Source organism: Pleurodeles waltl, chromosome 7 (assembly GCF_031143425.1).
Source record: "Pleurodeles waltl isolate 20211129_DDA chromosome 7, aPleWal1.hap1.20221129, whole genome shotgun sequence".
In the NCBI taxonomy this organism is placed as follows: Eukaryota; Metazoa; Chordata; class Amphibia; order Caudata; family Salamandridae; genus Pleurodeles; species Pleurodeles waltl.
In genome coordinates, this window is record NC_090446.1 from 1,333,648,756 (window position 1) to 1,333,674,024 (window position 25,269).

The window sequence follows — 25,269 nt, forward strand, 5'->3', positions numbered from 1 at the left end:
TTGCCCCACGGCTGCTGTGCCTGAGTCAGGGTGCCTTTCCTCTCCTGCATGATCAGCCTGCTGGTCCGCCACATAGTCACTTGCATCCCAATGAGTGCCCTGCTTCCTCTCACCTGGGCAGGCAGCTTTGGTTCTCTCGGAGGTTGTTCGGCCATTTCAAGGCCACCTCCACCACTCAGGGGCTTGCATTTTGTGCTCTATAGTCCCGGAGTGCAGCGGCTTGGGGAGGAGCATCCTACCCCACCACCATCTTACTTGGAGCCTAGGTCATGTTTTATTAAGAATTTGTATTCTGAAAATGCTGCAGAGAGAATATTGTATAATGCACCGTCATAATTGTTATGTGATGTCATTTCTGTGGTAGTGTAGCATAATGTAATAATAAATACAAATAAATATATATGGGACAAATATTATAAGGACATTGCAAGTTACTGAGGAGTCCCATGACCATATAGAGGAACGAGGTCAAAGGATGAGTTCCTGTATAACATTATGAAACTCCAAGATAACTTGTAATATCCTTATCATGCACAGCAGAGGGTATTTTATTCCTTATAATACATGGTCACACCCTCACCTTTCCCACAAACCACTTACATTCTTGGTGTGTAACTCTTTCATAAGAAAGAGAGCGCATGCTTGCAAACATGAAGAATAAAAATTTAATTTCTTATGCAAAATAAAACATTAAAAAAAGTTAGATATTTGTTTCAAAAATATCTTAAAATCAGTTTTATACAAGTCAACTGTTTTATAGTACAGTAGCTCAGAACGTGAAGAAATATGCAGATCAATTCTAACTTTTCTATATTTACCTAAGGAGTGTAAAAAAATGTTGTCATTAATATCGCCTTTCTGCTTGTCACTATAAAGCTAGAAAACCAGAAAAAAAGAAAAGTAAGTTTTGTTTTGTTCCCTATACAGCTGCTTTATATCCTTTCTGCTTGTCACTATAAGGCTAGAAAACCAGAAAAAAGAAAAGTAAGTTTTGTTTTGTTCCCTATACAGATGCTTCATTTTTGCTCTGTGACCTGACCTGCCTTTGCCCTTGGCTGCTGCCAGCAGGCATTATGAAGACAGACTGCAACCGCCCAGGCGACAGGGTGCATCACAAGTTACTGATTATAAAGAAATTAGAGACAGGTTTTTAATACAAGGATTGCAGAATCCCATATATTATATGCCTTAATGCCGACCAATAGTTCTGGGTCCAGACCAGAATTTGAAGGCACACAATGACAATTTATACGATTCCCTCCTAAGTACATTGTGTCCAAGTTTATCTTATATTGATATCAAGACATCTGACACATTCTGGACCAAAGTTGGACATCCACAAAGAATCTTTTTGTCTCCATACCCGCTACGTGCTGTTAAGCATGCCCTAAATGTCTAAGCCTGAAAGTATATTTTAGAATGTGACTTAGGGCCTGATTCTAACTTTGGAGGACGGTGTTAAACCGTCCCAAAAGTGGCGGATATACCACCTACCGTATTACGAGTTCCATAGGATATAATGGACTCGTAATACGGTAGGTGGTATATCCGCCACTTTTGGGACGGTTTAACACCGTCCTCCAAAGTTAGAATCAGGCCCTTAGTGTTTCTCTCTTCAGGAACTGGACCCATAAAAGTAATTAAGGTAAAACGTCACCTGTCTGCTACAGTGAAGCTACCGTGAACATCTATGTGATGTTGAAATGGTAATAACTACTCCTTGGTAAACCGACCAAAGTCGGTGACCTACATACGCCACAGACGTCTTTCATGACTTGGGAGGTGCCTTCTTTTAACTGGTCCACACTGGCCCATGGTGTCTCACACACCTGCCCTCCTCAGCAACTCTCTCTCTGTGCCTAGGAAGCCACGGGCGAGGCCACTGGTAGAGACAGGAAGGGACCCGCTGCATGAGGCGAAAGGTATCGCGGCTCCTCCCCAGAGATGCCCCTTCCCATCAATAAACCAAAGGCTGTCTTTGAAAGACAGAGAGCTGACTGACAGGTAGGATCAGCCTGCAATAATAAGGCCCTCTGAGGCAGCCTCTGATTATAGACAGTTTATGCCGCTGTGCCCACTTGTCAGCCAGCGCCTATGTTAGTTATCCTGTCAAGATGCTGCTCGCACCTCCCACCCCCATGCAGAAGTGGCTCACATCTGTAAAGCCCAGAAAAGAGGAGGGGTGTAATACAGACATTGATAGGTCCCAAAAGTATAAATGTAATGGAGGGGAGAGGAGAGGTGCGATAGAGACATTTACATAATCATGAAAGGGGAAAACAAAAGAGGGAGACGAGGTACAAGGCAGACATTTTCATATCTTACGAATAAAATGCAGTGGATGAGTGGGATTTGATTTAGACATTTACTTACCTTGAGAATAGAAAAGCAATAGAGAAGGAATGGAGAATGTAAGGTACAGACATCTTCTTACCTGGTGAATGGAAATGCAGCGGAGGAGGGAGAGGGAGATATAATGGAGTAATTTACCAGCTCATTACTGAAAGTTCAGGAGAAAGTAAACGAGATATGAAAGAGGCATTTACTTACTTAATTAGTGGAAATGCATTAGGAAAGAGGAAATTTGATGCAGACGTTGACAAACCCACTTAATGTAACTGCAAAAGTGTGGGAGGCGTTAGCAGAAATAAAATAGAGATATTTACACACCTTAGTGGAAAGGCAATAGAAAAAGGAGAGAAGAGAAGATATGTGATAGATATTTACCCACCTCCAGGATATAAATGCAATATATCTGGCATTTGTATAGCTTGCAATTGCCACTTGTGGCGCATCACAGGGCTCTAAATGGCCAGAGCAATTAAGGCGGACCTGTATGTTTGATTGGAAATGTGTGGTTATAGTGTGGCCTTTGTAGGAAACTGTGGGGAAGATGCATGAAATCCTGACATAGTGAACCTTTCACTGCTGGTCTGCATGCAAGTGTTTATAGGGGCATGTGAGAAGAATAGGATGTGCTTCATGCAGCATGTATTCTGTGTACCTGGTGGAGGAATAAGGGTGTTTTCGGTGTGCTATCCTCTCCTGTGATCAGGGATCTCTATGACGCTACAACATATGGGCCTACGGAGTCCACCCAGAGCAGGGATGGTGCAGTTCAGAAATTTGCACACTGTAGAAGAGTTGAAATGACAAAATAGGTAGATCCAAATATACCCAGAGTCCAATTGGAGAGGTTAAAGGAGCATCCCAGAATATTTACTGACACCTCAGTAAAGAGAATATGGACCTCCTAGAAGGAGAAGCTATGTTGACAGGGATGTCTGTCAAATTGGGGAGTTTCGGGTCATTTAGGGTAGGAATGGCTGAGGTTGGGAGGGCAGGATTCCTTATTGGAAAAACAGCAAAAAATAGAAAAAGAAGACAAAACAAAACAACGAATGGAGTCTAATGCACTGTGCAGGTGGTTTAAAACTAGCCTTAGCTCAAAATTTGGCCTAATAGTATTTAGTATGTAATACCGAAATTTACTTAGCAATATACACCTGGAACACTTTTACATAAAGTGCCACCCTACCAATGTCTAGACATGAGACCAGGGACACTGCCTTTGTTTCTTTCCTGGAGATACCACTCGCCGGAGTACATGGCTGCCATATCGATATTAAAGAAAGAAGATGTGGTGGATGTGGCTTGCTTGCTGGAAATTGGGAGGTTTGCACACTGGTTCGCTTATATCCATATGAAGATCACAGTTAAGCCTGATGAAGTCCTGTTTAGCTGTACGCCATATGGATGAAACAAGTGTTGGCTTAACTTGGTTAAATGTATGCCAGATATTGGAAAGTGTTTATCCATTTACATCATCAAACCATACATAATATTGATGAAAGACGGATCAAGTGAAAGAGTACTAGAAAAACACAATAACTGGACATTATGAACACAGTATTAAGTGTGTAGCTTGGCTAAAGTTGCATATTAATTTTTTGTTGCCCATGTGGGGCGACGACTGATTGCTAGTATTGGATCTATTAAAAAAAAGTGTAAAGTGCTTTCAACTGATTTACACCCATATTTGGTGTAGAGTTAAAAATTACAAGAATTCTCCAATAGTCTCAAAAGTGCTCCTGGGAAGCTGTGACAATTGCACATTTCCAAGAGTTTTCAAACGTTTTGAAAGTTACACCTGCCTAAGTACATTATCTGCAATTATGAATTGACCCATGCTGTTTGTAACTACATTTTTAAACTCCTTATTCAACTATACTGCCATTTTTGTGGGTGTACCTCCTCCTGTCATACGCTGAATTGGGATTTATTCTTGTAGAGAATGCTGCATAACATGTATAATATATAATCTAAAAAAGATTAATAGGAGTCAATATTTGTGTGCGTTCTGATTCTGAGGACTTTTCTATGTCACCTGCAGATGTAAGAGATTCTCTAACCGGTTTGTCCAACAGCCTTACTCAACATAGGCATAAAAACATGGAGGGGCGAAACCTGCCAGTTATTGTCTTTGAGAAGGTCATAATTACCTTTGGTGTACATAAAGTCTACAGATGTAACCCCAATAATCTCTTGATGCACCACAAATATAATGAAACTGACACACTGGCAAAAATATAGCGGAGTTTTCAGGCCCGTGATTTGTTTACCTGAAGCTGAAACTGCGAAGACAAATATGAATATGTTTCAAAATTAGCTATTAACTAAGGTTGACTCTGGCAGCTTATTGTTTCCTGTGTGGTTAACTATTAGAATTCTACTTTATACAGCAAGACAGTGGAAGATACTGTCCCTTGAAATGGAGAAAATACTGCTGACAGGACTTATTGAAAGCCCGTAGGTGGGGGATACTTGGGACAGAAGTAGAGGGTGAGAAGAACAACCTCATTAATGTGCGACCCGCTCATTCCAGTGAAAATATTTAAAAATGATCAGGGAGCTACCCAGCCATGCAGCAATTAGAAATAGTTTCCCAGTCAAACTATGGCTTATAAAAGTCTCATTTTCTACAGTCAACCCCACTAAAGTCAGGAGATAAGAAAGCTGACATGCTAAACATGACATGTCTCTGTAGAGCGCACGTTCACCCAGTGGCGGGTAGGTGCTGTGAATAATAGATGTTTATTGTTACTCAACTAAATTGTGCTCATTGTATTGAACAAGAAAGGATGAAAGGCTAAGTGGATCCATCAGGATTCAAATCTGGGACGATGAAGGTAAACACAGATTCCTGAAGTAGTCCACTAAGCTACCAGACCGGGCCACAATTAAAGCCCCAAGCCTACCAGTGAAGTTCTGCTCGTAGCAGGAATGTCTGACCTCTGAAATCATGGACCTCCACAATGTATTCATTCATAAATGCTTGAAGCAGGTATCAGTTTTTTCCATCTACAGTGCAAGCATTTTCAAAGACCAAGGAAAACAGCATTTTGCAGTTTTCCTTGGTCTTTCTCTCCGACAGAACCCAAAACGTCAGACTTCCCCCTTCTCCTCAGAGGCCACCAAGATCATCTGCGGCATCCCACAAGGCTCCTCTCTGAGCCCCACTCTCTTCAACATCTACATGGCCCCATAGCTACCATCGCCAGACACCACACACTCAACATTGTCTCATATGCCGACGACACACAGCTAATCATCTCCCTCACAAACGACCCACACACAGCCAAAGCCAACTTCCACAATGGAATGAAGGCCGTTGCAGCCAGGATGAAGGAGAGCTGCCTCAAGCTAAATACCGAAAAAACAGAAGTCCTCGTCATCGGCAACAACCCCTCAGCGTGGGACATCTCCTTGTGGCCCATGGCCCTCAGAAGCGATCTGACCCCCACCGCCCTCACCCGCAACCTCAGATTCATCCTGGACTCATCACTCTCTATGAACCGTCAAGTTAGTGCAGTCTCCTCCGCCTGTTTCAGCATCATGCGCATGTTTTGGAAGATCTTCAAATGGATCCCTACCGAAACCAAAAAAATCAGTCACCCAAACCCTCGTCAGCAGCCGCTTGGACTATGGCATCGCACTCTACGCCGGAATCACCACCAAGGTACAAAAAAGACTACAACGCACCCAGAACGCCTCCGCCCGTCTCATCAAGAACATACCCAGACACAGCCACACGTCCGCCCTACTGGGGGACCTGCACCTGCTCCCAATAGACAAGAGAATTACATTTAAACTTCTCACGCATGCATACAAAGCCCTCCACAACACCGGACCAGAATACCTCAACCAAAGACTCCACTTCTACATGCCCACCAGGCACCTCTGCTCCGCCATCCTCACCCTTGCCGCTGTCCCACACATCCGGAAGGCCACAGCCGGAGGAAGGTCCTTCTCCCACCACACCGCCAAGACCTGGAACTCCCTCCCTATCCACCTCAGAAGATCTCCCACGCTTTCACAATTCAGAAAGGACCTCAAAACGTGGCTCTTCACCTGATCCCCTCTGACCTTCACTTACTGCTCCTCCCTCCCCAGTGCCTTGAGACCCTAACGGGTAATTATCCAAGCTTTACAAGTACTTGATTGATTGATTGATTGATTGCAGTTGGTGCTCTTCTTCACCTAGCAACAGAGCTAGAGGCCATTTGATGCAATCGGCTGCATATTTTGGTATCATATGTTGGAGCCAGAAGGCAACAGCTCTCCCCACTTGAGGCTCCATGGGAGAAGGGATGTCTGCTGGGCTCCTCCTGCCCCTCCCCCGGGTGCACAGAGTTCACCTTTCAGCATTGCCACTACAGGTCCTGATAAAATTACCGCAGCCACCCATCTCTTGATGAGACAGAGCATTCCTCTGGCTGGCCATATGGCTACACTAGGGATGTATCTCATATGAAGTCTGAGATTTGTTTTTGTTGATTATCCTAGTTGGGAAGTTGGGAGGAAGGGTGGTAAGAGATCTAATTCTTCAGTAAAGGTGGGACATTTGAGTGGTGGGGGAGGGAATGTTAGTCATGATATGCTTTGGTACACTGTGGTTCTTTCTGAACGTACCGATCTCAAAAGACAGACTTGGCAGTGACTTGCTACACTCTTCTGCGACTGAGTGACCCGACCCTGAGGAGCTTCTATGATGATTACCAGAGTTGCTTACTTTTTGTCCTGGAACATTTGTGGGATGAATGAACCATGCACACCTGCAGGTATTTACATTCTTAGACCACCACAGACAGATGTGGGATTACTACAGGAGCTGCATTTCACAAATCACACACAGTTAGAAGTGCAGACTGGATGGATAGCTGAGTCTCATGTGGATCCATGCTGGCCTGTACCCAGGGGTGGCAGAGATGACCTGCAAAGGGACCCACTGGTGTACCATTAATGTGACAGGGAGAGCAAGTATGTGGTCTTGAGTGGAGTGCTCAGTGGATAGACTATTATAGTTGCCTCCCTGTATGGGCCCAGCACTGAGAGCTTGGAATTCTATTTGGAGCTATGAAGACAAATACTAAGCCTTGGCCCTGAAGTAATAATCTGGGGTGGAGACTTGTTGTCCTGGATGCAGCACTGGTCAGGTCCAGTACCACTAGACGACCACACCTGCAGGCTGTTCTTCAGCTAAATAACATTATATTAAATGGGTATGGCCTATGTCTTAGTTTACGTTTCAGAGACTTCAACATACTGGTATCAATGAAGGAATGTGCATCACACATACACACACGATGTAGTCATGTATAGATTACTGGTTGGTTACTAGGGATATCAGCGATAGAACTATTTGGGTATACCACCTTACTAGATGCATCGATATAGGTGGAATTAACACTTGAGGGTGTGCCAGACTGGGTGTTCTTAAAGAGACTACCACCAGATGAACTCCAAAATTATCAGTTTAGAGAAGAAATCAAAACAGGAATCCTATAGTGCTTCTCTCTTAATCTACAATCAGTTACTTTGGCATTTACACTTTGGGAGGAATTTAAAGTAGTTATTAGGGATGCCAGCATTACTACACAACTGGGGAGTGGGTCCTAAAGGCACTACAAACACAATTAGCCACACTAGAGATATCCATACCTTGGAATTAGAATATTTGGCGATTGATGACTCAAAAGTACTAGTGGGTATCAAATGCAAATTAACCAAGTATGATGAGGTAGCCATTAGTGAAACCCATTACCAAAGCAAGGAAGTGACAGCCAGAAAATATGGGGAAGGAGATGGGACTGGAAAATGCTAGCTAGGCTGCTTTGCAAAACTTGGTCAAGTGATTTTTTTATTCAGCTCATAGATGAGCCGGATGTGACTCATTGTAACACTGACAACATTGCTCAAACATTCCTATGCTTGTATAGCAATCTATATCAAATCACTGCCAGGCCTACCTGGGAACATATCTATGATTACTTTGATTCCAAACAGCTACTCTGGTTATATGATGCATACAGATAATACTATCATGTCCCTTTTACAGCAGAAGACAAAGAGCAGGTGATTCACAGCGTGCCATGAGACAAGGTGTCTGGATAGGATGGCCTACCACCTTCATTCTATAAAGGGTATGTGCACATACTAGCACTACATTTAACGGCAGTATATTAAGAAGTCCTACACACCATTAGGTTGCCACCCACCTAATTGTCACTATACTGAACCTGATAAACCCACCTGAGAGAGGCAATTCCTATAGACTTCTCTTTGAAGTAAATGTGGACAGTTACATTCTAGCTAAACTAATAACTTGGCCCTCCTCCTACCTGACATTATCCGTTCTGACCAGTAGGGATTTGTACTATCTTCTCGCAATATGCACACCACTTTTGCACTCTCTAGATCCCCAGGCGAGGGCAGTTTCCATTTTCCTAGACACTATTAAGGCATTTGATTTCCTTAAATGGAAAAATCTTTTCATGCTCCTGGAGCATATTGGTCTCAGTCACCAACGCCTGGAATATCTCTACAATGAGCCCACAGCATGCCTTCGTATTATTGGGGCAGTGAGTCCTTTGTTCACCATAAACAGTCACACTAGACAAGCTTGCCCCTTGTTGCCTTTATTGTTTGTGATTCCTATGGAGCCCCAGGTCACCTGATTGTGTCAGTACCACTCAGACAGAGGCCCAGACTACAGCACTAGAAGGCTAGAAATATCCGTGTATGTAGATGATTTCACGCTGTATGATAGAGACTCTGCAACCAATATTTTGCCAATACTTTAGGAATTCATTAAATATGGCCATCTTATGGGGATAACTATAAATTGGGCTAAGTTGGACATATTTCCCCTTACCCAGGCCACCATTAATGTTGCCCCCAAGTTTCTGCTGCTATCACAGCCGGACTGGGAACCCAAAGCAGCCCTGGCAACATTTTCTGACCAGCCCGTGAGGGTGGGATCCTTGGGGGTACCTTTGCACGCATAGTGAGGTCTTAAAACTGTGACTACAAAGGTACCATTCACAGTTTTAAGACCTCATAAAGGGTGGGCAAACGCGAGCTTGCTGCTGTTTTGGGGACTGAGTTTGCATCACCTTTCCAGCCCACCGGGAAAACACCTGATGCCCTCTAAGGCCAGTCTGGCCCTGGCTGTGATGGTCTCACACTGCTGTCAAATATTTGGGAATATGGATAAGTAGGGACCTGGATGATATATGGCTCAAGCATTATGGGACGACACTGATGTCATTGGAGGTGAAAGTGCCTGTTTGGTCCAGACTGCCGATATCTCTGGCAGGTAGAATCACAATTGCCAAGATAGTAATTCCCCCCCAAATTCCCACACCTTTTTGTAAACATCCCAATCCCACTTACTAGAGACATCTTTAATTGCCTCTGGTCAAATCACATAGCTTATCGTGGGCGGGCAGGCAGCCTAGAGTTGCATGGGAGGTGTTTACACTACCATTTGAGCAGGAAGGACTACGGGTACTGGATTTAGAGTTATAATATTACGGCACCCAGGCCCAGTTTGCTCACTGTTGGCACCTCGCCATGATGTTTGAGCTGCATGACCGATAACGTGGCACCATACCCACTCAATAAAATTATATGTTCCTTTATGGGGAACCCTAAAACCGAAGTAGACAATGAGATGGACGATATGGGCTTGGAATCGCTTCTGTCAGCAGGTAAATTTGGACAGCCTATTTGTAAGTATGATCCCTACCATACAGAATACAGCATTCAACTGACTTCAGATAACAAAGTCTGTCTCCAAATGAGGCACTTGCAGCTGACCACAATAGGGAAGTTATATCTAGATGGCACCTTCCTCACAATACATATTATTAGAGAGAATCCCATCTGTTCACTGTTATATGTCTTTAATGGTCCATAGACTTCACAACACTTGCAGAACAGTGTATAATACATATCCTGATGCTCCCCTACCATTCCATGCACTAGAGAAAATGTGGGGATCTTCACCTTCACAGTGCCTTATTACCTGTTTATATGCAATCATGCAGAAGAAAGCCACTGTAAGGCTTAAGTGAGACCCCCGTGACAATTTGATCTAAACTCTGAAGTTACAGACAAACAATGGCTGTACCATTGCACCCCGACAAGTGCAGTCTCACCTAATTACAGATTACAGTTGATATACATTAGATACCCCCAAAGAACATACCTCACTCATACTTCACTATGTAAAATGTTTGGTTACTTACTGGTCCTCTTCATCCCAGTCCTAACCCAATGAGGCTTGTCCTCCACCCGATAGGAGTAACACGGTACTCCTTTTTCTATTTTTTTTTTTTTTTTTAATACAACCCATCCCCCCTGCCTTGTCCTGTATGTTACCAAGCAGAGCCAAACAAGATGCAACAGGGAGGGAGGGAAGAGGACCGGCACGAGAAGGACCCCTATTTGAGGTAATGAAGATTACCAGTAAGTAACGGAACATTATCCCTCTCATGAGGTCCTCCTCGTCCCACTCCTACCCAAATTAGAAAGTAACCAAGTAGAAAGTAAACACAGTTGCACCAAAATAAATAAGCAAACATGTTTATTGAAGTAAACATGACTACTTAGCAGCAGTAGGCAAAACAGCAGACCCAAAATGGCCATCAAGATCCTCACACAGAAAGACGATAATGAGTGAGGAATGTACGAAGAGACGACCAAGTGGCCACCCTGCAAATCTCCAAAAGGGAAACACCACAGCCTCCGTCCAGGAAGTGGACACTGCCCAAGTGGACCTTCCCTGGATATCTTTAGGAAGAGAATCCCCCACCGCACTATAAGCGCAGGTGATAGCCTGCCTTATTCATCTACTTAGAGTCTGGGTGGGAACCTTGGAACCCTTGGAGGCAGAACCATAAGCAACAAAAAGGGACTGAGACAACCTGAATGGTTTTGTACAATCCAAATAGATCAGAAGAGCCCTCCTGGCATCCAGGATAGAGAGAAGAGATAAAGAGGAATCAAACGAAACGAGCAAAACAACCTCTTGTGAAAAATGAAATGAAGAAGGTAGCTTAGGAATATATATAGGATCCAACCGAAGCACAACCCGATCCAGGAAGACTTTCAAGTATAGAAAAACAGCCATAAGGCACCCAATTCACCCAACCTTCTGGCCGAGGTAATGGCCAGCAGGAAAATCACCTTAACTGACAGCAAAATTAAATCAGCCTCTTCCAGAGGCTCAAATGGTGCCCCAAGCAACCTCCTGAGGACAATGGTCAAATCACATAAAGGAACTAACTGTAGGACAGGAAGCCGCTGCAACCTGAAGGTCCTAAGTAATCTTAACACCAGGGGAGACAACACAGACAAGGTATCTGAAAAAGAGCGACCAGAGCAGAGAGCAGCCCACTGAGCACAAAGAGTGCTGGGGACCAAACCCTTCAAAAATCCATCTCATAAAAAGTCCAGGATCTTAAAAGGAGCTACACAAGCAGGATCCACGGAACAGGTACTGCACCAAGAAGAAAAAGACCCCCAGTGCTTTTTATAAGACTTTAACCTCTTTAGTGCAGGCGTCGGCCACTGGCCAATGTCCACACTACCTCCCTGGTGCCGGTCACGACCAGTGGCTGACACCAAGGAGGGGTTTAAAAAGATTTTTTTTTTATTTAATCCCCCATCGGGGGACACAGAAGAGTTTCTGTGTCTCCCCCTGCCCCCCACCTGCCCCCTTGTGACATCAGCGTGCTGCGATGCGCGCTGACGTCACAATCTGTTTTCCGCACCGAAGCAGGAAGAGGAGGTAAGGGCGCTTCTTGCTCTGGTGGGTTTAACAGGCCCAAGCTAGGCCTTCCTGAAATGGTTTCCTGGCTCTGGATCGCAGTCGCAGTGCAATCCAGGGCCAGGAAACCCCACTAGACACCAGGTAATTCACTTGACAGTGTCAGCCCTCTAAAAACGGGCCGCCCCCCAGGGGGGACATTTAAACAAATAAATGCCAGTGTACCCCTGGGGCGCACAATTGCCCCAAAAATAATTTTAAAATAATGGGAAAAAAATGAAATTGACAGGGGGTCGCCGTGAGCAGGGCTGACCCCGTGTGGGGGCAATTGCTTTTAATAGTTGCATGGCCCCCAGGGAAACCATACAGCTATTAAAAAATATATAGCTCTTTATATATATATCTATCTATATAGATATATCTATATATAGATATATATATCTATATCAATCAATAGCTATATATCTATATATAGATATGTATATCTATATAAATATAGAAATGTATACAGTATATATATATATAGAAAGAGAGATCACTTTTGTCAATGCATGTCAACCACATCCACATATAAAAGTGATATCTTTACGTATATATATATATATACAGATATATATATATATATATATATATATATATATTCTCCACCAGTTCCCTTGCAGATTGAGTCTTCAAAGCAATGTACATACTTCAACTGACGCGTTTCAACTGCAGCTTTTAAGCAGCAATAAAAAAGTGAAGTTTCTATTGTGATGATGTTTCTCCTACAAAAGGATCTGACTTTTGTCTAGTGGCAGTTTGGATGCCATAAAGTAGCGCAGAAGGTTTATATGCCTACTGCAAAGATCAAATCTGTATTTTATGTAAATAGCTGAGTGTATCCGTAAAGCCAGACATTACCTGCGCTATAATACAAATGAAAGGTATGTGCAATGGGGGCTATGGAGAGATGAAGGGCACTTTTGCTGGATGGTAGTGAGGGAATCCGAGGAGGAGGTAATGGCAGTGGGAGCACCAATAATGATTGTTGGACTGGGCGCCAGAGGCTTGAAAGACTGTGACGATTGGTATGTGACAAGGGGAAGGAATACTGTGTCTTTTTTGTTTTTTCGAGTGTCTTGAGAGAATGTGCAGATTGAGGGAAGAAGCGAAGGTAAGGTGACTGACCTTTACTGTTGCACGCATCACACACACCCCTGCAATTTTGTGACTGTCTACGTGGGCTAGTGTTTTAGAGCGAGAGTTTAGCCAGTAGCAGAGATGATGTCTTGTTGGATGACTGCTGCTCAAGCCCTAACTCGGGTTATAGAGGACAGCTCTGACCTAGGATCAGAGACTGAGACAGCAGATCCTGAGACAGCATCTGAGGGATAGGACAATGGCACAGACTCTGGGAGTGATTTGTCCAACTTCCAGTGATTCCGAGGGGGGTGATGAGGACAGTCCTGCTGTCCCTTCGCAAGCACTGTCTGTGCAGTGGGACAATAGCAGGTTAGCCCAACCCAGAGAGCAGGTGCATGTGGCAGCAAGCACAGAGAGAGTGCTCTCTTGGAAACTCCCCAATTTAGTTCAGCCCCAAATTCCACTGCCTAAATCGGATTGTGGAGACATCAAAATTATCTATCACAAAACAGCCTGCGTTTTTTGTCCCGGGCTTGGTGGCCAAACAGGGAAACCTACCAAACCCAGACATTTCTAGAAACTAGACACCCGGGGGAGTCCGCAGAGGTGTGGCTTGTGTGGATTCCCTAAAGTTTTCCTACCCAGAATCCCCTGCAAAGGTGAAATTTTGAATTAAAACTCTATTTTGTCTTGCATTTCTGTCACACAAACTATAGGAATATGCTGGGATCCACACAATTCCTGCCACCCAGTGTTTCCCTACCTGTCTTGATAAAAACGCTACCCCACTTGAGTGCCTGTACCTAGTGCCTGCATCAGGAATGGATCACCCCAGGGTCAACAGTTACCCTCATGTATTGACTAACATTGACCGTTGTGTGATCCATTCCTGACACGGGCACTAGGCCTACCCTCACAAGTGAGGTACCATTTTTATCAAGAGACCTGGAGGGAATGCTGGGTGGAAGGAAATTTGTGGCTCCTCTCAGATTCCAGAACTTTCTGTCACCAAAATATGAGGAAAAAGGTTTTTTTTGCAACATTTTGAGGTTTGCAAAGCATTCTGGGTAACAGAACCTGGTGAGAGTGCCACAAGTTACCCCATCCTGGGTTCCTCTAGGTGTCTGTTTTTCAATAATGCACAGGTTTGGTAGCTTTTCCTAGGTACCGGCTGAGCTAGAGACCAAAATCCACAGCTAGTCACTTTGCAAAAAATAGGTCAGTTTTCAATGTAAATATTTGATGTGTCCATGTTGCATTTTGGGGCATTTACTGTTGCGGGCACAAGGCCTACCAACACAAGTGAGGTACCATTTTTATTGGGAGACTTGGGGGAATGCTAGGTGGAAGGAAATTTGTGGGTACTCTCAGATTCCAAAACTTTCCATCACTGAAATGTGAGGAAAAAGTGTTTTTGCCACATTTTGAGGTTTGCAAAGGATTCTGGGTAACAGAACTTGTTAAATGCCCCACAAGTCACCCCATCCTGAATTCCCTGAGGTGTCTTGTTTTCAAAAATATATAGGTTTGCTAGTATTCCCTAGGTGACGGCTGAGCTAGAGGCCAATATCCACAGCTAGGCACTTTGCAAAAAACAGGTCAGTTTTTTTTGGGAAAATGTGATGTGTCCACGTTGTGTTTTGGGGTACTTCCTGTCGTGGGCGCTAGGCCTATCCACACAAGTGAGGTACTATTTTTATCAGGAGACTTGGGGAAATGCTGGGTGGAAGGAAGTTTGTGGTTCCTCTCAGATTCCAGAGCTTTCTATCACCGAAGTCTGAGGGAAAGGTGTTTTCTTGCCAAAGTTTTAGGTTTGCACAGGATTCTGGGTAACAGAACCTGGTGAGTGGCCCACAAGTCACCCTATCCTGGATTTCCCTGTGTGTCTAGTTTTCAAAAATGCACAGGTTTGGTAGGTTTTCCCAGGTGCCGGCTGAGCTAGAGGCCAAAATCCACAGCTAGGCACTTTCCGAAAAACACCTGAGATTTCAATGTAAAAATGTGATGTGTCTATGTTGCGTTTCCTGTCGGGGGCACTAGGCCTTCACCCCAAGTGAGGTAGCATTGTTATCGGGAGGCTTGGGGGAACACAAAATAGAAGAAAAAGTGTTATTGCCGCTTGTCTTTCTCTACATTTTCTCCTTCCAAATGTAAGACGGTGTGTAAAATAGAAGTCTATTTGAGAAATTCCCTGTAATTCACATGCTAGTATGGGGACCCCGGAATTCAGAGATGTGCAAATAATCACTGCTTCTCAACACCTTATCTTGTGCCCATTTTGTAAATACAAAGATTTCCTTGATACCTATTTTTCATTCTTTATATTTCAACAAATAAATTGTTGTACACCCGGTATACAATGAAAACCCATTGCAAGGTGCAGCTCATTTATTGGCTCTGGGTACCTAGGGTTTTTGATGAATCTGCAATCCCTATATATCTCAACAACCAGAAGAGTCCAGCAGGCGTAACGGTATATTGCTTTAAAAAATCTCCCGTAGCTGGCAAAAGGTATAGAAGCAAATGTTGCTGGAAATGACTCTTTTTTCACCTCAATTTCAATTTATTTTTATTTTAGCTGTTACTTTCTGTAGGAAAACCTTGAAGGTTCTACACAAATGACCCCTTGCTGAATTCATACTATTGTCTACTTTTCAGAAATGTTTAGGTGTCCGGAATCCAGCATTGGTTTTACACCCATTTCTGTCACTAACTGGAAGGAGGTTGAAAAAATAGTAAGAATGGGGTACGTCACAGTAAAATGCCAAAATTGTGTTGAAAAGTGTAGTTTTCTGATTCAAGTCTGCCTGTTCCTGAAAGCTGGGAAGATGCTGATTTTAGCACCACAAACCCTTTGTTGATGCCATTTTCAGGGGGAAAAAGACATTCATTCTTCTGCAGACCTTTTTTCCCATTTTTCTGAAAAAAACAAAATAATAGCTGTATTTTGGCTAATTTCTTGGTCTCCTCCAGGGGAACCCACAAACTTTGGGTACCTTTAGAAGTCCTAGGATGTTGGAAAAAAAGGAAACAAATTTGGCGTGGATAGCTTATGTTGACAAAAAGATATGAAGGCCTAAGTGTGAACTACCCCAAATAGCCCAAAAAGGGCTCAGCACTGTGTGTGTGTGTGTGTGTGAGGAAGGGATGAGCTGATCTGAGAGATGAATCAGGACCCTGTAGTCCCTGAAGCTGGGATCCCAGTGTGTGAGGATGTGATTCACAACAGGCTTCAAATGAAACCATGCCCAGATGAACACAGCAGTGGAGGCCACCAACAGGCCTTGCATTCTCAACCAGCACCTTGCAGAACTGTGTGAAGGAGTCAACAAGTCTCATCTGGAAAAAAGCAGCACCCAGCTGAGTATATAGATGAGTGCTGATGAACATCTTCAACTGGGAGGGACCAAGGTGAGACTTCGGAAGATTCACCAGGAGACCAAATTCGTTCAGGGCCCTGAGCACCAACTCCACATTATGTCGACCCTTCAAAAAAAACGGAGCATTAGGCAACCAATCATCCAAATAAGGATAAAGTACAGCAACTTTCAAATGCAAAAAAAGCAACAAAAGTGGCCAATACCTTTGTGAACACTCAGGGAGATGTAGCCAAGCCGAAAGGGAGGACATGAAACTGAAAGTGCTAGCCGAAGACTGCAAACCGCAGCAAAGGTTGACTCTTCACTTGTATTGGCACGTGGAAGTAAGCATCCTGGAGATCCAGAGCGGCTTAGAAAGTCCCCTTTATTAGAAGAGAAATGATGGACTGTAGGGACACCATCCTGAAATGTTCCACAAGCAGAAACTTGTTCAGAGACTTGAGGTTGAGGATGGGGTGATATGAACCGTCTGGTTTTGGGACCAAAAACAGGGTCAAGTAGAAACCCCAAACCCTGCAAATATTCCGGAACCCGAACAATTGCTCATTTCAGCAACAGCAACTTAATGCCCACCTTGAGACTGCATAACTGCTTGGAATGCCTTGGAGAAGGAGTAATTCTGAATCATGAAGGTGGAATGGGATCCGATAACCATGTTCCACTACTGAAAGAACCCAGGCGTCGGACACCACCTGTTTCCATTGTGGAGGAGAAGTCTTGAGGCAACCCCATACTGCCATATAGTCACTTCTGCAGCTGGACAGAAGAGGCACCAGAGGAAGAGGGTTGGGCTTTATTATAGAAGATGGCCCCCCCCAACCACGGGCCTGTCCACGAAAGGGCTGACAATCCATTAACTGAAAAGCACCACGTCTAAAAAACCCTTGCTTCTTATCCATCCCTTGTTTGAAAGGGTGAAGTATTTCCTTTTCCTCAGCAGCCTTCTCAACCATGTCGTTGAGATCAGGGTCAAACAACTTTTGTCCCAAAAAAGGTGACTACAAATGAGGGAATGCTGGCCTGATTCCAGCTTCCAAGACTTCAACCACAAGGAGCACCTGTCTGCAATTGAAGCTCCAACAGCAGCAGTGGAGGCCCAAAGACTATCAAAACTAGCATCAGATAGGAATTGAGACAAAAAGTTCCATACTCGCCAACAAGTCAGAAGGGTCCGCATGAGCCTGAAGACAATCAAACAAAGCATGAAAGTCTTTCAGAAGAGCCTGAGTGGCATACGCAGCATAAGCATTGGTGTGGATACCATATTTAGAGGCAGCATAAGCCCGCTTAAAGGCATACTCCACCTGTTTATCTGCCACATCAGAGAGGACAGCATCTTCAGAAGCCAAGGCGGAAAAAGAGGACATAGATGCCAAAGTTGTATTCGCCTTCGGGAGTTGAGGAAATTTACCCTCAAAACCTTCCAGCAGTTAATGTTTATGAAGCCTTATCAATATCACTCCACTTCTTAAGCAGCAGATTGTTAATAACCTCATGGAATGGCAAGCAGTCAGAAGGAGAAGTATTGTATTGTGATAAAAAGTCCACCGCAGCCAGTTGCGGAGCAGGAAATTCCAACTGCTTCCTGATATGGGAAAAAACTCCTTTACTTGATCAAACTGGATATAGCGCCCTTTACAGTCATCTTGATCATCAGCATCTTCACCTAAGCACTGACGCTTAGCAGGTAGGTATTTTCCTTTAAGGCAGCATCCACAGCCTTTTTAACCAAGGAATGCAAATCATCCCTTGAAATATGCAGAAGTTCCTAAGCGGCCTCCTGCCCATAAACCTGGGAATGGTCAAATTTCCCCACACGCTGAGCCATAATGCCACCAGGAAAAGCAGCCAACAACAGACACAGAAGCACCAAGGGTATCCAGGGCAACCAGATCTCGCCTCGTAAGACTGAATTGCATAGAAATAGCAAAAAGGTGAATGAGACGAGGCACAGGCCAAAACGGGGAAGCCGTCAAACTGGCCCACGCACCAGCCACACTCCGGATGCCATCAGAGGACCCTGTCCCAGCTCAGCACATGGACAGAGAGCACGTCAGAGCGGGGAAATAGAACATTGCTGTGCGCCCTCGCAGCATGGACCCCAAAAGAAACGCAAAGAAAGCAAACAAAAGCACCGAACATAGCTCGCCAGAAATATACATACCAAGGAAAGTACCACAAGCATACTCACCCGCTCGGTGCAGGGAACAAAACAGGATGAGGTGGGGGGAGGACTTGTATATAAAAAATAAAAATAAAAAATAAAATAGAAAAAGGACTACCATGTTACTCCTGTCGAGTGGAGGACAAGCCTCATTTGGTTAGGACTAGGATGAGGAGGACCCCATGAGGGGGTAATGGGCCTGCTGGATAATACCCGATGTAGGCGAAGTGGTGAGCTAGATGCAGACATTTTGCATCAATCATGGGTATGCATGGTGTGGCTGCTTTCTATGCATAAGTATTCAATACTCTGGATCAGAGCACTTTTTTTTCAAGTACAAAGGACTCTGTTGACAGCACTATTGGGGTATCGAAAGGGTTTCAACATCTAAATGCCCTGCTACCTATCTTAGCCAGACAACTGTAGGCTATGCATTAGGGTTGCCGGCGATCTCCTCAGACAAAGTGCTGGATACATGACACTGTGTACTGTCAAGAACAGCTTCAAACCTAATGGGAGCTTAAGTCACCCAAAATGAGACCAAAGGATATCCTGGGACCATTCATTACCTATTTATCCTTTCAAAAGCAACAAGAGACTTAGGCCACTACAGGGGATGACATGATGAGACAGGATGTGGAACCATTGTTGACACTGAGCCCTTGTAAATGGAATCTGATATATAGCTAAAATCATGTTATCCGAGTTTGGCGTAAATACGTTGACTTATAGATACAAACATGTGCTCTTTGAGGAGAAGCGGCCCTACTGGTATGCAGAGGTGGAGATGGGGGGGTTCTCCAGAATAACATAACAAATGTGTGCCGAAGAGCTTAAGCGAGTGTGATACACAGAGAATATGATTACATTGCAATATATGGTAATGTACCATGACCACACGAATATTTACTATACAACTAAATGATTTCTGTTAACGTGGTGTAGCTGGAAAAGTTTAATACACTTCAATAAAAAAAAGTAATCGATTGTTATCACTTACAATTTCAGATGTCTACGATTGATAATCAGATGTACATCCACCTAGAAAACACAGCCAGAAGACAAGCTAGCTTCAAGGAAAGTTTAAATAACGTATTTTACTGTAAGAGGGAAAGGTTATCGTGCACCAAGAGACCAAAAGCACAATTCTACTACTGGGCAGAAACAGCAACAAAACAAGTCTCTTCTCTTGGCCATCAGGTCACTGAATACCCTAATTACGATCCAATCTTGAGAAATCTTCTAGTAATTTAATTGCTAGTCCAGGCCAATCATTAATCCATCAAATTAACACTGCGACAAAGGGTACCAATTTCCACCCTTCATTACACCACAAATATCTACCATTCCATTAAGCCAACCACCAAGTGGAACTAGCACTACTCGGATTCCTAGCTGTAACCTGGATAGATTATTATTATGTGATGCACAGGGATGTGCATACAAATCTCACTAACAAGCTATTGTGCAAAATAATTCAGGCAAGGTTAGAAATTAATTGAAACACAAACGCCCATGTTAACCGTGTCTCATATTTGCTCATCTGCAGAAGCCAGAATAGAAGCCATTTTGCAGAAAGCACTTTTAATCGGAGTCCCAGCGTACAATCAGAAGCAGGGCGTACAGTATGTTCCATACAGCAATCTCTGTGCAGCCAATGCGAAAACCATCTGTCAATGCTGAAAAAGCCAAAAAAATAATAAAGAAACAGATCGTAGACCAATGCACCAGAACCCTCTTGTTCTATTTAGAAAAATGTGGTCAATGCATCTAATATTCGACAAACATTCTAAAAACTTAAGTGTCCTACCATGTGCCCCATTTAAGGTGCAATGTTTAATCCTGAGTGCCGGTATCTAGCTGTGTGCAGGGAAAGTTGTCTTTGTCAAAATTATAACTCTTTCCCTAACAGCACCATTATTAATAACAATTTATTCTGACTGCTCAAACACATGAAAAATCACTTTTTGCTAGTTTCGATAACTGTTGGCCAAGTATGGACACCATCTCTACTGACCTGAACCTGAAGGTTAAGAGATGGTGCCAGTGGAGGTTGGAGGGTTGGAGGCATTTCTATAGAAACAGAGCAAATGAGTATAAGGTTTTTATTCTTTTCTCTGGGTTTGGTAGGTTCCAGGACCAGCTGCTTAATGAGTGGCTGCTATGAGAACAACCACTGCAGGACAGCTTGAACTAGATGGGTTTGTGAGCTTTTGTGGCTTTATCGATGACCCAGTGAGCTATGAATTTAATGCATGTTGTTAAAGAGATTATATAAGGGTTCCTGAGTTTGGGGATGGTGTGTTCAAATGTTTTTCTCCTATTTTGGCGAGCTGCTGTATCGAATGCTGCTTAGAATTGAGCGAATGTTGAATCAAGGGGGCCCATGGGGACGGTGTTGTTGCCATCGATGTGGGACAAGACACAGAACAGCGAGTCCATGCTCACGCTGGAGGCTGGGAGGAAAGTTTTTTTTCTTTAATAGAAGGCTGGTGTAATCACAGGCAGATCATACATTCTTATTATCGTGGTCCTAGAAAGAGAGCTAAAGAAATCTGTTCTTGATAGCTGTAGAAAGAATTAAATATAGCTTTGGCAATTTGAAGCACTTTTCATCTCAAGGAGATCACGGCATGAACAATTCTCTGGGTCAAGATGTGCTTGGTAAGCCGGTGAACATGGCCATACAGAAAAGGGGGTGGGGCATCCAGATGTCAGAACCTGCTCTCTTCCCATGGTGCTTGGGATGACACCTATATCTTCACTGATAATATTAGTGAAAACCTTAGATATTCACTAAAAAAAGATTTTATGATGAAACTGTGCATGACAGGGATGATGTAGTGGCTGGTAATTAACAAAAGTGGTGGGGCAGCATATGGGACAATAACAATAAAAAAAATAAAAACACTTGCCTTGCTGCTTGCCACCTTGGAGCTCCTCTGCTGCTAGTGCACAGGCTCCATGCTTCTTTCATGCTGTTACCCAGCATGAGCTAAGCACAGGGATTGGTCTGAGTGGGCTGGTGTTGTGCTCCCAGGGGGACTGGGAGCCTATGCCTGCTGTTCTCCACCCAGCAGTGCAGCTCGGGTTGGAGATAACTCAGTGCGCATGTTGGTTTAGCTGTCCTAAGACAGCCGGCCAAACCAACATGAGCACTTACAGCAGTGCCCACTACTCCTCCTTCTGTGCTCATCATGGCCCCACCCCTAACACTCATCTCATGAAGAAAAATAAAATAATGATAAAATCATCGTATTATCATGTTATTTTTCATGTTTGCATCTAATGAAAGGGAAGTGACACTACTCCACCATAAAGTAGGAGCCGCCATTGCAGGGGCACAAGTTACAGTTACTTTAGGGCACGAGCCATAGTTACTTCTGATAACAATAAGTTACATTGTCACTACTGAACGTTTTACCTAACTATAACTTCACTTTAAGCTTATACATATAAATAATATATATATATATATATATATATATATATATATATATATATATATATATATAGAGAGAGAGAGAGAGAGAGAGAGATAGACAGATAGATAGATAGATAGATAGATAGATAGATAGATAGATAGATAGATAGATAGATAGATAGATAGATAGATAGATAGATAGATAAGTAGATAAACCAGCTGAACAAGCTCAAAATTGTGGCATATGCAGGAGCAGGATGTGGTATGCGATTGAATTGAAACAACAACAAAATGAAATATTCGGTGGCACTATTTTCAATCAACTACGGGCTCACTAGCAACAGTCGACTTTGTGTAGATGCAATCTAGGTTATAGAATTAGCCTTAAGGTAGATTTATATGATATCTTATATGTGTTAATCTGGTTTAAATGTATTCCAGTAGGCATAGATAACTAATTATTTATAAGCAATCAAGCAAAAGTAATTAAAAACACACACAAAATGGTAAAAGATGGTATTGTTCTGTCAGTCGCGGCCACTATCACTGTCACCGGAGAGCTAATACTCCTTCCGTTCGTTTCAAAGTTTAGTAGCTTCTGTGAATCATCAGTGGTTGAGAGAATTACTTGAAAAATGTAGTCAAGACTGCTGTTGTATGATAGCAAAGCCCAGCGCTTGGAGGATTTGAGTCTACAGAAATAGAAGCTAATTTGCATCTGTAATTGTTTTCGTGCTCTGAGCGAAGCCAGGTTGATGGAGCCTGAAATTGGAGTCTTCCATCTATGCAGAGGGTAGGTAGAGTTTTAGCACTGTCTGCCCTTCCCCTACCTCCCACCACAAACACACAACACGCTCTATTTGTATGTATGGGACCTTCCTCGAAGGTAGAGATGGAGCAAGCCTCTATTACAACTACCCCACAGACACAGATGTTTGCACGTGCCTGTAGGAAATTGAGTTACTCTTTGAGGGGGTGAAACACTACTCAAGCAACACCCACAATTCATGTCAGGGTGAATCACAAACAAGTCCCAAAATAACCTGTGCTTAGCCCTCCGATAGCGTGGCACAAAAGCACTCAAGCTTAACTTACAGGCAGTGTGTAAAGCATTTATGCAGCACTCACAACAGTAACAAACACAAAAAAACACAAGAAGAATCCACCACCAATCTAGTGAAATAGAGTACAATTTAATAAATTATCAGAGACCAAAAGGACAAAAATCTGTAGAACTGGAGATATGCATTTTTAAAGATTTCAGTGAAAATAGTGCCTAAAAGCACAAAGCGGCAACTGAGGTTATCTGGTCGCCAGACTGGGACAATTCACAAGTTCAGGCCAACCACGATGGAGTGTGGGCTGAAAACAGGTACTAAGTTAGGCCCGCTGAACAAAGTACCTTAAATCCTGGTTGTGGATTTTTGCAAGATCCTGCATGGAAGATGCTTCACGCACGGTTCCGAGAAAGCTGCGAGGCTGCAATGCAGAGTACTGCATCATCATCAAGGATGCCGTAAATAAAGGGCATGCAACGAGAAGTACTGTGTCAAAGATGCATAGGCACAGAAGCAGTTCTGGGAAAACCACAGGGCTGCAATGCAAGGTCCTGTGTCGGAGATGTGTTGAACAGCAGCGGTTCCAACGTAGTTGCAAGGAGATGCATTGCACTGTATTAATTCTGCTCACAGGACCACAGTGGGCTGGCACAGTACCTTCAGGATCACTATCAAGGGTCCAGGACTGGGGTGGCACCACTTGGGAAGTAGGATTCACAGAAGAAAGAGTCCAAGTTCAGGGTTTGAAGTGGTTGGAGCCTTTTCTGTCCATGAAGCTCTGCTGAAGAGGCTGGCAACTAGGCCTTAGAGTCACTCTGGTGTCCGTGGGTTCAAGAAGCAGGTCCAATGCTTTTCACTCAGTCAGCAGGCCAGCAGGAGAACAGAGTAGAAGTCCTTCTTGCAGAGCAGCACAGCAGTCCTTCTGAGCATTCCACTGTCCAGAGGTGTACTGAAGAGTTGGGTCTGTGGGTCCAATATTTATACCTGGTGCCAGCTTTGAAGTAGGAGAAGGTTCTGGAGGTTTCCAACCCTTAGAGATGCTTGGATTTTCCTGCCATTTTAACCCAACTTGTCTCGGGGCACAAAAGACAAGTGACAAACTCTGTGAGTGTGTTCAGGCAGAGGCTTTGTTATGTGCAAGTGTGGTAGGTGGCATCTCACCCCCAACATATCAGAGATGGCCCATTCTACCAACTACTATTTCTACTTTGTCTCACTGATTGCCAGCTACACTTAGTCATGTGACCCAGGATACAGTATGCAGGCACCAATTGGTTGTGACATGAAAATGCCAACTTTCTAAAAGTGGCTTTTTCAGAATCTTTACTTAAATCTGAAATTACAACTAAAGAGAGTTTTAAATTACAATTCTTGAGACTCCAAACTCGACATTCTATTTATACTTGGTCCCAATTTAAAGTTAGTACTAAGGTAACCCACTGCTGTCCTATGGAAGAGGTTGGCTTTGAACTGGTTAAAAACAAAATTAAGGAGTTTTTCGCTACAAGGACATGTAAATCTCAAAAGTACATATTCAGATTTTTAAAGGCTCTGAACCCTGACCACTTGAATGTTCAGGGCCTATACTAGTGGTGACTTACACGTAGTAAAAAAGAAGGTTTAGTCAATATGGCATTTTAAACTGCCTACACATAGGCTGCAGTGGCAGACCTGCGACATGTTTAGAGGGGCTACTTAAGCGTGTGGAACAACTAGTGCAACAATCCCACTAGTAGAATTTACTTTACAGGCCTTGGGCACATGTACCACTTTACTAGGGACTTAAAAACAAATTAAATTTTCCAATCGGGGGTAAGCCATTTTTACTATGTGAAATGGATAAAGCACACGCACTTTAGCACCGGTTTGCAGTAAGTTGACAGAATCCAAAGACCAGCAAAAACAAAGTCGGCAAAAATAGGAGGATAGAAGGCAAAAGGTTGGGGGATAACCAAGCCAAGGATGTTAGTTTCAACAGTGCCATTCCCTCAAAGGACACTCTCTCC